The sequence below is a fragment of the Micromesistius poutassou genome, assembly GCF_964030765.1.
Source record: "Micromesistius poutassou genome assembly, contig: SCAFFOLD_1302, whole genome shotgun sequence".
Classification (NCBI taxonomy): Eukaryota; Metazoa; Chordata; class Actinopteri; order Gadiformes; family Gadidae; genus Micromesistius; species Micromesistius poutassou.
This window is the reverse complement of record NW_028177158.1, coordinates 1-10,000: the sequence shown is the minus strand read 5'-3', so window position 1 is coordinate 10,000 and position 10,000 is coordinate 1. Positions and strand designations below refer to the sequence as shown.

At 49.7% G+C, this 10,000-nt stretch overlaps 1 pseudogene across 1 annotated transcript in view; it reads right to left on the bottom strand.

The window, feature by feature from the left end:
• LOC311376708 overlaps positions 1-1,714 on the bottom strand; it is a 2,214-nt pseudogene extending 500 nt beyond the window's left edge. Inside the window, exon 1 of the transcript XR_014684305.1 lies at positions 894-1,714. The product of XR_014684305.1 is annotated as an uncharacterized misc_RNA (transcript). The remainder of the gene's footprint in view (positions 1-893) is intronic.
• Between the last annotated feature and the right edge of the window lie 8,286 nt (positions 1,715-10,000).

The window sequence follows — 10,000 nt, the reverse complement described above, 5'->3', positions numbered from 1 at the left end:
CTTTAGCTGTGTGTGTGTGTGTGTGTGTGTGTGTGTGTGTGTGTGTGTGTGCGGACATGTAACAATTAGGCTGTCATATTTGACCTAGGGGTAGGCTATCACCCCTCTCTCTCTCCCCACAACACATCAGAGGCTTTTGTGTCCGCGTGTGCAGCACCGTGCGGTTGGAGAGGGGAGTGGGCCCCGCATCGGCTATTAACGATACGATATAATACACTCCATTAACAACCAAACAACATGAAACACACAAAAGAACAACGTGTCATGCTATGGCGATGTACATATTATCACTGCATAACGCACATTATAGCCTACTACTTAAAAAAAATACTTCAACGAAATAGAATCTGGAGAAAAAAAAAAAAAAAAACATCACAATCTAATCTTCACTCATCGCCGATTTGGCTCGTTGATCCAAAAATATTTTAGTGTTTTGGATTTCTATATTATTTTAGGAAAACTCTAAACACGGCGTGCTATCCTTAAAATCGCTTAAAATGAACGCAGCTGATACCGGCTAAACGGTGCAGTCGAAGCAATAGGCCGACACTAAAGTAAAAAAATAAATAAAGCTGTCACTCAGAACGTGTTTGTCTTTTCACCCGTTATATCCTCGTGTCGCCTTCTCCAGATGACCCGCTTTAAACCGCCGAAGCCCCCCGGGAGGATCGTCCGGCTCCAGCCCGGCTGTGTGCGCCTCTCCTCCGTGCCCCTGACGCACGGCCGCCCTGTGCGCTGTAACCCTTTCATCATCACGAACCCTACCGCTCCGCCGAATCCACCTCCCGGGTTCTCTCTCCCTCCACAATAAAGAGTAAAGAAGTGTTCCCTCGCCACGAAACGTCTTAGAAAAACAACAGTAAAAACAAGATGCCGAGTCGAATGTGCCTTACCTTTGTGTCTAATACTCCGTTTCCAGTCTTTGGCGGTCTCCCGTCCGCTGACGAACTGGAACTCGTTGGGGGTGAGCCACTCGCCGCGGTACTTAATGGACGGTCCCTTACTGCCCTGGCACAGCTTATTGATGTAGAGCAGCGCTTTGTTTTCCCCGCATTCCACCTCGATGCAGGGCTCCCCGTTGTCAAAGAACGGCTGGAAGTCGGGGATGGAGGAGAAGCGCTCCAGCATTAGGTCCTCCGTGTTGTGGTGGAGGTGCTGGCGGTGCAGCGCCGAGTCGTGGAGCCCCAAGTACGCGTGGTGATGGGCGAAGATGTGGTCGTATTGAGGCGGATGCGGGGTCACCACGGGGATAGCGGCGGCGTTTAAAGGGGCCAGGTACTCGGACCCGTTGAACGCGGTCAGCGCCATCTCCTCCCCGTCCAGGCGCTCCTTCTTAATGGCAGGCATGTTGCTGGGACGAGCACGACGCCGGTAACAAGTGATCCGCCGCCCGCCCCGACTCGAGTGTCCTCTCGCCCTCGCCTCTGAGTCGCTCGCTCCCAGACTTGCAGACGCGCCACTTTGTTGCGCGCGGGGCTCCCCTGTCGCCTCGTGACAGCGTCTCGGTGAACTTCAGACTGATTCCCATTCACTAGTTTCCAGCTCGCGGTAGCCGCGCATTCCACGAGCACCTCTCAGCTCCGTCCGCGCGAAGGCTATGGTCGCGCGCCTCCCACGTTTAATCAGCCTCGCGCTGTAATACCTGACCTGCCCCCCCCACCACCACCACCACCACCACCACCACCCGAGCACGAGCCGCTGTACGCTCCCTACAGTGGTGGCCGCTGACCCGTCACGAGCGCCGCGCTCAGTCCGCCGTGGTGTTGTTGCCGGATGTTGAATAAAACACATTCAGTGGTAGGCTACTACATATAGAGGGGGGGGGGGGGGGGGGCGGTGTGTGTGGGGGGGGGGGGCGATGACAAGGCAGTATTAAAATAATAACACCTATTTCTTCCTGAGGGGGTGGTTTTAGTCGTGCCGGGAATGGAATTTGATTGATGATGAGGAATTAAAAATACAGCATAGAGTAGCCTAGATGCGTTGTCTATATTCACACAGATATACGAGAGAGGCTTTTAAACTAGATTCGCAGCCTACAACTAGGTACACACATCCGGGGTTTAGCAAACTCAGGGAAAAAAATAATAATATATATATTATTTGAGAAATATCTTAAGTTGCGCCAAAGAAAGACGTTCGGTTAAACTTTTGGAGACCGTTGTGTTTAACCCTGTGTGTGTGTGTGTGCGTCGTTAAAGTCACGCTGAAGTTCATGGAGCCAGACCAAACTAGATCTGCTCTCCGCCGTCGCGCCGCGCCTCCACTCGGCCCATTTAAACAGCGGCGGCTCGGGGGGGGGGGCCATCGGGGGAGGGGGTTCGCGACGGACGGCGCCCTCAGAGCAGCACGCGGAGGAGAGAAGGCGTTGTTAACCAGTTACGAACGTAACGACTGATTGAACGGGTTTGCTGCTGGAAATGTAATGACACACACACATACACACACACGCGATAGCTGTGTATGGTTGAAGCGTAACTTGAAAAGCAATTTTCGTATTTCATAAAATAAAAATGTTTTTTACATCAATCAATCAGTGGATTCGGTTTTATGTTCTTCAGGTTCCAGTTCAGCCTCAAGTCTACTCTGTAGTTCCGCCTCGTGTAAACTGACGAACGTTTATTCTCGTCCTAGATCAGAGAACGTTATCTTAACCCTCCACTTAATGTTACTCAATCGCCCCAAAACAAATCCTCCCCTTCCCAACACCTTCCTCCACGGATCAGATCCCACATGGGATCAGATCCCACATGGGATCAGATCCCACATGGGATCAGATCCCACATGGGATCCCATGTGGGATGTTGTGTTGTGGCGATCACCCGCTCCAAGGAGCCGTTGTGTGTGTGTGTGTGTGTGTGTGTGTGTGTGTGTGTGTGTGTGTTTGTATGTGTGTGTGTGTGTGTGTGTGTATGTGTGTGTGTGTGTGTGTGTGTGTGTGTGTGCTCACGTGCATGTGTGTGTGTGTTCTCACGTGCATGTGTGTTTGTATGTGTGTGTGTGTGTGTGTGTGTGTGTGTGTGTGCCCGCGTGCATGTGTGTGTGTGTGTGTGTGTGTGTGGTGCAGTGCGGTGGGGGGGGGGCTGCCTGGAGCTCCGGAGCAGAACCACATCTGACCTCCATCAGGCGGTGGGGGGTGGGGGTGGGGGGGGGGGGGCCACCCAGGTGGACGGCCGCCCCGACACATGGGATAGCCATCCAGGAGCGGGGGGCCGGGGAGGGGCCGGAGCCGTTTGTCAGGAGCCTGTAAATCAGAGCCTGCCCCCCCCCCACCCCCCCCCCACCCCTCCACCGCCCTGACCCACACAGGAAGGAGGCACACCACACCGCAAGGGAGGTGGGGCTGGGGGGCCGGGGGGGGAGGGGGGCGTGGCTACACTGGCTACACTGGTTCCACTGGTTCCACTGGTTCCACTGCTAGGCCGTCTTACCCACACTCACCACCAGGGCGGTGTTTAGCTAACACAAGTGGCGGCGCTATACCTCGTGTGATGTGAGCTAGCTTCCCCGGTGCCAGCGTTCCCGGTGTACGACACCGGGAGCGCTGATTGCCAAAGGAAATAATATGAAACATGTTCGGGATGAACTTACGTTCATAAAAAAACGCTTTACAGGCTTCTGCGCAAAATGCTTTCCGGATGCAAATGAAAACACGATTCAAGGATACAAGTAGCGTACGTTACAACAACAACAGAGGAAGGACATAGTAGAAGATCTACAACTTGGGGAGTAATAGAATGTATTCATTTTTAAAACTAAACTAGAATGAGCTGTTCAGTTGGTGCAGAGCATTGATGTTGTATGGTTGACAGGAAGTGATGGTTTCAGCCTAGACTCAACCTCAAAGGGAAGCAAACAGAACGGAAAGATACAACAAACCAATTAGTATTTGACTGTTAGGGTTAGTTCATCAGTTGTGTTGTTCTAGTTAAACTGTATTAACTCACAGTGGTTAAACAGTTCCATGTATATCAGTAGCCTTACCCTCATTGTCACTTCCTTTTCTTTACGTGCATGATTGTCACCAGTTGGGTGGGACTAACAATAACCAATGTGTAGCCTATAAACATGAACAGCTCCTGCTGTTCATGTTCATAGGCTATAGTGTCGGAATAATGTAGTTAAAGCTGGCGTAGGCAATTTGGAGAAACCAACCAGAGTAAGCTAAATGTTCAGAGCATCCAACCGACAAAATCCCTTCCCTTCCTTCAGGCCCCTTCAAAGCCGCTCCACCCAAACACAGGACTAGCGTGTTAAGCTTGAGCAATAGGTTTGCCTCGCCCGTTGGAAGACTCTGGTCCGGTGCAGGGAGCACGCGTGGGTCAGTAGCTGGACAGACCGTTGGACAGGCTTTCCAATCATTTTATTTTGGGACGGATGAAATTATTTGAGGGGCTAATTACAGGGCTGCAAAAGCCACACATAGGCTACCAGATTTTTCTTTTGTAGATACATTTGTGTATATATATATATATATATATATATATATATACATATTTTGTATATATATTTTTTTTTTTGTCTGAGCATTTGATCAATTAATCACTGTTGGTAGGTTAAGAGAATTTCAACAAATTGGTCATAAAGATAAAGTATATAATACTAAATAAATGGTCTACCCTCGTGCCCTCCCCTTGAGATGAAAGTCAATGATTTTGTTTTTCTCAGAGCAGTATTCCTCAGAGTTCAGAACGACTGTATTGGAAAACACCCAAAGTTCAAATTACACGTTTCCATTCAAACCACAATTCAAAGATGAACAAAAGCCCACGTCGAGTGTAGCAACACCTCAGATTAAAAAAAACAAAAAAAACTGGTTGACATTTTTCGAGGCGATACGATTGCTAAAAATACACAGCTTAGGGGAACACGCGTCTTCTCGAAGCCTACTTTGATTCTCTCTCGATCTCTTCAACCTCAACCACCACCACCACGCCCACCCACTCCTCTGTGGAAACCCTATCTCGCGCATGTGTGTGTGTGTGTAGTGTACTGTGTGTGTGTGTGTGTGTGTGTGTGTGTGTGTGCGTGTGTAGTGTGTGTAGTGTATGTGTGTGTGTGGGTGAAGGTTGAGGATACCCCTAGGAAACAATAAGTCATTAAGGGGACCCCCAGTATACCCGAGTGTACTGAGCGCCGACTGCCTGCTCGTAAGCTCGGGGTTCCCTACAGCGAGCTCCTACCTCCACATCCGGGTGGGGGAGGCGGGTGGAGGAGGAGGAGGAGGAGAAGAAGAAGATACGAGAGATCGTGGTCACGTTTCCTTTTGTTCTGGCAAGATTTCAAACATTACTTTAATGGTTGTCGTGTTGGGTGCCCATGCCGGCTGCACCCGTTCAACCTCAGCGGAGGCCCACTAATGTTTGATTCACCCTTGTGTTAAACGTAGGCCTAATGGAAGCCCTACGACGTCCTCCATTTTAAGATCAACCACTAACTGCAGGCTGTAGGTCACTGGGGGTGAATCGTGTTACGTGTCATTTCACGCTAAATGATTACTGAATCGTGATTTGATTTCTTAAACGTAAGCATGGTTAGGCTACAGTGAGTTTTGTTTATTTTGGTATTCCCATCAAGTATACAGCAAGCGAACGATGCGTAATTCCTGCATGTGGAACATTGAGCGCTGTCCATATATTCCGGGGTCTATTTCAAGAACGCATTGATTGCGCGCCGTCCGTCGGGAGCCTCCCTAATGCGGCCCTCGCCTCTGTGCCGTTGTTGGCAGCGGCCCCGGAGCCGCAGCGCTGCCGGCGGGGGAGAGAGGTAATAAATAACCCGGGGAGAGGAGCGGAGACCGCCGGGCGGTGCACAGTCTGACCTGACAAATACTCACTGGAAAACCATCAGAGAGCGAGAGCCCACCCCTAGCGCTTGGAGCCAGCCTTTCAGACACGAACTGCAAAATATATAGCGCCTCTCTCCTATTGGAGAAGGGGAAAAAAAAAAAGCGAGGCGTCTCTGCTTCTGTTTCTCCCATCGATACAGCAGACACGTCGGAGACGGGACCGGAGTAATTAACTATTTAAAGCGGAGCGCGAAAACATTATGGAGTTCTGCGAAGGAGGAAAGGAAGGAGGATGGAAGGAAAGAAAGAAAAAGAAAGGAAAAACGGAACAACATTAGTTTTTCTATAGTTTATTTCTTCATAATTACAGAAGAAAACATTGTGACAATATTATATATGCGCAATATTATGGTAAACATTATACTGTAAACCCCTTTGGTTCTTTGTTTGTGTGAAGTGAATGTAAATATCCCAAACTAGCAATGTGTACAATGTGCAACTGATCAACGCACAGTGTTAAATATCCCTCCTCCATGCAATTCAGCATTACAGTGAAACATAATTTCTTAAATATGACTTGTCTTTATCATCACACATGACTCAAAACACAAACAAGGACTCTTTAGGTAACTTGTGTGGTCCCACATCCTTTCAAGGTCAATTCCTAGCCTACTTATTTTTACAATTCGTAATTTATGTTTTAATCTTCTCTTCGGAGCTACAGGTACCATGGGGCCATTTGACCTCACACTATCTCAGAGCACGACCCCATAAAACAACAGGTTCAAAACACAAGACCCCCCCCCCCCCCCCCCGGAACCAAGACCCTCCTCTAGAGGCAGCCAGGTGGTGGAGGTGGAGGTGGAGGAGGTGGTGGAGGTGGAGGTGGTCGTGGTGTTGGTGGAGATGGGGGTGGTGGTGGAGGTGTTGGTGGTTAGTGGTGGTGGTGATGGGAGTGGAGATGGGGGTGGTGGTGGAGGTGTTGGTGGTTAGTGGTGGTGGTGATGGGAGTGGAGATGGGGGTGGTGGTGGAGATGGTGGTGGTGGATGTGATGGTGGTGGAGGTGTTGGTGGGGGTGGGGGGGGGATCCTATGCTTCCCCCTCCAGAGCAGGAGGGGTCACACGCTGCTTGTGATCCCACACCGCCCCCCCTCTCCCCCCCCTCCCCCCCCCCCCGGGGGTTTATGTGCTGCCGGGCGGCCGGGGGGGAGGGGGGAGGGGGGAGGGGGGAGGGGGGGGAGGCGAGGGGATTCTCCTTTTAGAGCCCAGAGTCTGTAGCTGTCAGCGCCCCGACGGAGAGGAGCAGACACCCGACCCCCAGGACCCTCCCCTCCGCCCCGGCCCCCCTCCCACCCTCCCTCCCCCCCTCCCACCCTCCCTCCCCTCCACTCACCCTCCCTCCCCTCCCAGCTAACCCCCCCCCCCCCTCCACTCACCCTCCCTCCCTCCTTCCCTCCTTCCCTCCTTCCCTCCCCTCCACTCACCCTTAGCCTCCCCTCCAGCCGACACCCCCCCCAGACATCCAGCCCTGTTAGTTTTTTCTGTACACAAACACACACACACACACACACACACACACACAGCAAAAACTTAACACATAGACACACACACAAACAACACAAGCAGCAAACTTAAAAACATATAGACACACACGCAAACAGCACAAACTTGAAAATACACTCACACGAACACACACAGTGCAAACTTGTAAACGCATTGATACAAACACACACGTGAACACATACACACATGCGCAAACATTCAAAGACACACAGCACTAAACTTGAAAACACACAGAAGCACACACGTATACACACACAGCGCGAGCGTGAACACACAGAGGAACACACGCACACACACACTTGAAAGACACAAACACACTTATAGAAACAAACTCGGCACGCGTACATACATGGAAGTCAACACACACACACACACACACACACATGCACACATCTCATGAAACACACACAGACACACACATACATGCAAACAGAGCACAAAAGCACAAAACAGTATTTTAGACCCCAAACACAAAGCACACTTCCCAATATAGTTTATTAGTCGTCTATAACCCAGTAGCTCTGCTCTACCACTACTACAAATAATTACAGAGGAACCTTTTCCAGGTCCTCCTTCTCCTCCGCCTGTAATCGCTCTCTTCTCCTTATCTGATGACGATAATGGCCGGCCAACGCGCAGAGCCCGGTCTTCCTGGCATAAGATGCATTGCGTCCTCTTTGGCTCCTGCTGTACCATTAACCACTGGTGCAGTAAACGATAGCGTGCCTGCGTGAGTTTCTGGGAGTTATTGGCACTATATTCCACTGCCATATTTGTGCGAGGCAGTGATAGGAACATAAATTATTTCTTATCTCTTCCGCAATCCATTTTTCAAAGAGCTCACGGTCACGGCCAAATGCCAAGTGTGGATAATAAGGCTTGCCGTCGGGGTCATCTTAACAATGGAGGAAGATAATTGTTCAATTCTAATGTGGTGTTTACTAAAACTAAACCAGAACTCTGACTGTGGTCAATAGGCTGGTTCTTAATACTTTGAGAAGCCACTTCCCAGTGTGTGCCACTGGTTTGGTTGCTTTTGGATCGCCTCAGTCCTTTGAAAGGCCTAAACATAGAACTAGTCATTTCTAACTGATCCCACATCAGATAACCTGTGACAAGAGTTGACGTCTCAATATTGGCAGGTTATTAATGTACATCCACTTTAAGGTTTTCAACAACCTGAGAAGGATTTAAAACGTTGTCACAATGCATAATTTGCAATCATGGGCACATAATTGCCATTGATGATTTAAACCAGGAACAGAGATCATTCTCAAGATCACAAACAATTACAAATAAATCGCATAATCTATTCTTCCATATTTGATTTGGATAAACAGTTTTCTGTTGAGCCCATTGGTTTTTACATTTTACGGACACTAAAATACTCCACACAGGCCAGCCGTGGCAGCATGCTGCAGAGCTTCACCTTACGAGTGTAAATGACAAATAATCCGACGGCCTAACACTTTTTTTTTCCCACCCTTTTTTTTTTCTCCAAACAATAAATGTTTGCTTGCAGAGGATAACATCTAGATGTGGCTCCCCTAGTGCGTATTGATTTTTTTTCCCTGTGTGATGTGAAACCAGCAATCAGCGCTGTGGTTCCAAATAGCCCCTCCGAAACCCGAGCCCAGACGTCGATGGTCCGCCGACACATTTCAATTAGCCTGCCGCCATGGCGACCCATCCCCCCCGCCGCGCCGTGCCGCGTCTCGCCGCGCTCCCGGCCCGCGTCCTGCAAGCTGCAGTCTGTCGGCTCCACGAATCTGATAAGGCACCAAGCGAGTCCAAAATTCTATACGCTATATTGACTGATTTAGAGTGCGACACGCCAACGTCAAGCGTACGCCGCTGGGGAGAGAGAGAGAGAGACGGCGTGTCTTCTGGTCCTGGCGCTGTGTGCGGAAATGCAGACGGACAGAAATCGGACGCCGGCGGTTTTTAGGAGCAATTAGCGCTCGGGTCATGTGGACGTATAGGAGCCGGGGTCGTCGTCTGTTTCTGCTAAACGGAATGAGTGCGTTTGATGACAGCTTAGTTTGAATATATATAGTGTTTTTTTTTTTTTGTTGTTGTTGTGCAGCTCCTGTCAACCTTTTGACCAATTAGAAGGTGAGATGAAATGAGAGGCCGTTGTTTTGAAGACGTCAATCATCAGACGTTCGTTTACCAGTGAGACCGTTCGGTCAGTCGGGGAGTTCGCTTTGTCTTCTGACGTTTATGTTAATTCATGTAATTATGTAAATGAGGGAAAAAAGTCGGGCCTACTCATGTGTAGGAGCCTGTAGTCGATGATTAGTTTCTCGTTTGGTTTTGGATAGAGGATGACCAGGGAGATCAGCTGTTGGCATTAAATCCATGTGCTCGGGAAAACCGACCGATCTTTAGAATCATTAGGAGGACCCGACCGATCTTTAGAATCATCAGGGAGACGGTGAACGGTTCGGGTAGAAGGTTTCTGTGGGGTCGTAATTGGCTATACTCGAAAAATACTGTGCGAGTGTGTGTGTGTGTGTGCATGCGTTGTGTGTGTGTTGTGTGCGTGTGTATGTGTGTGTGTTTTGAAGGCCTTGTCATATCGGTCCAATTTCACAGAGCTCACAGTGTGTGCGCATGTGTGTGTGTGTGTGTGTGTGTGTGTGTGT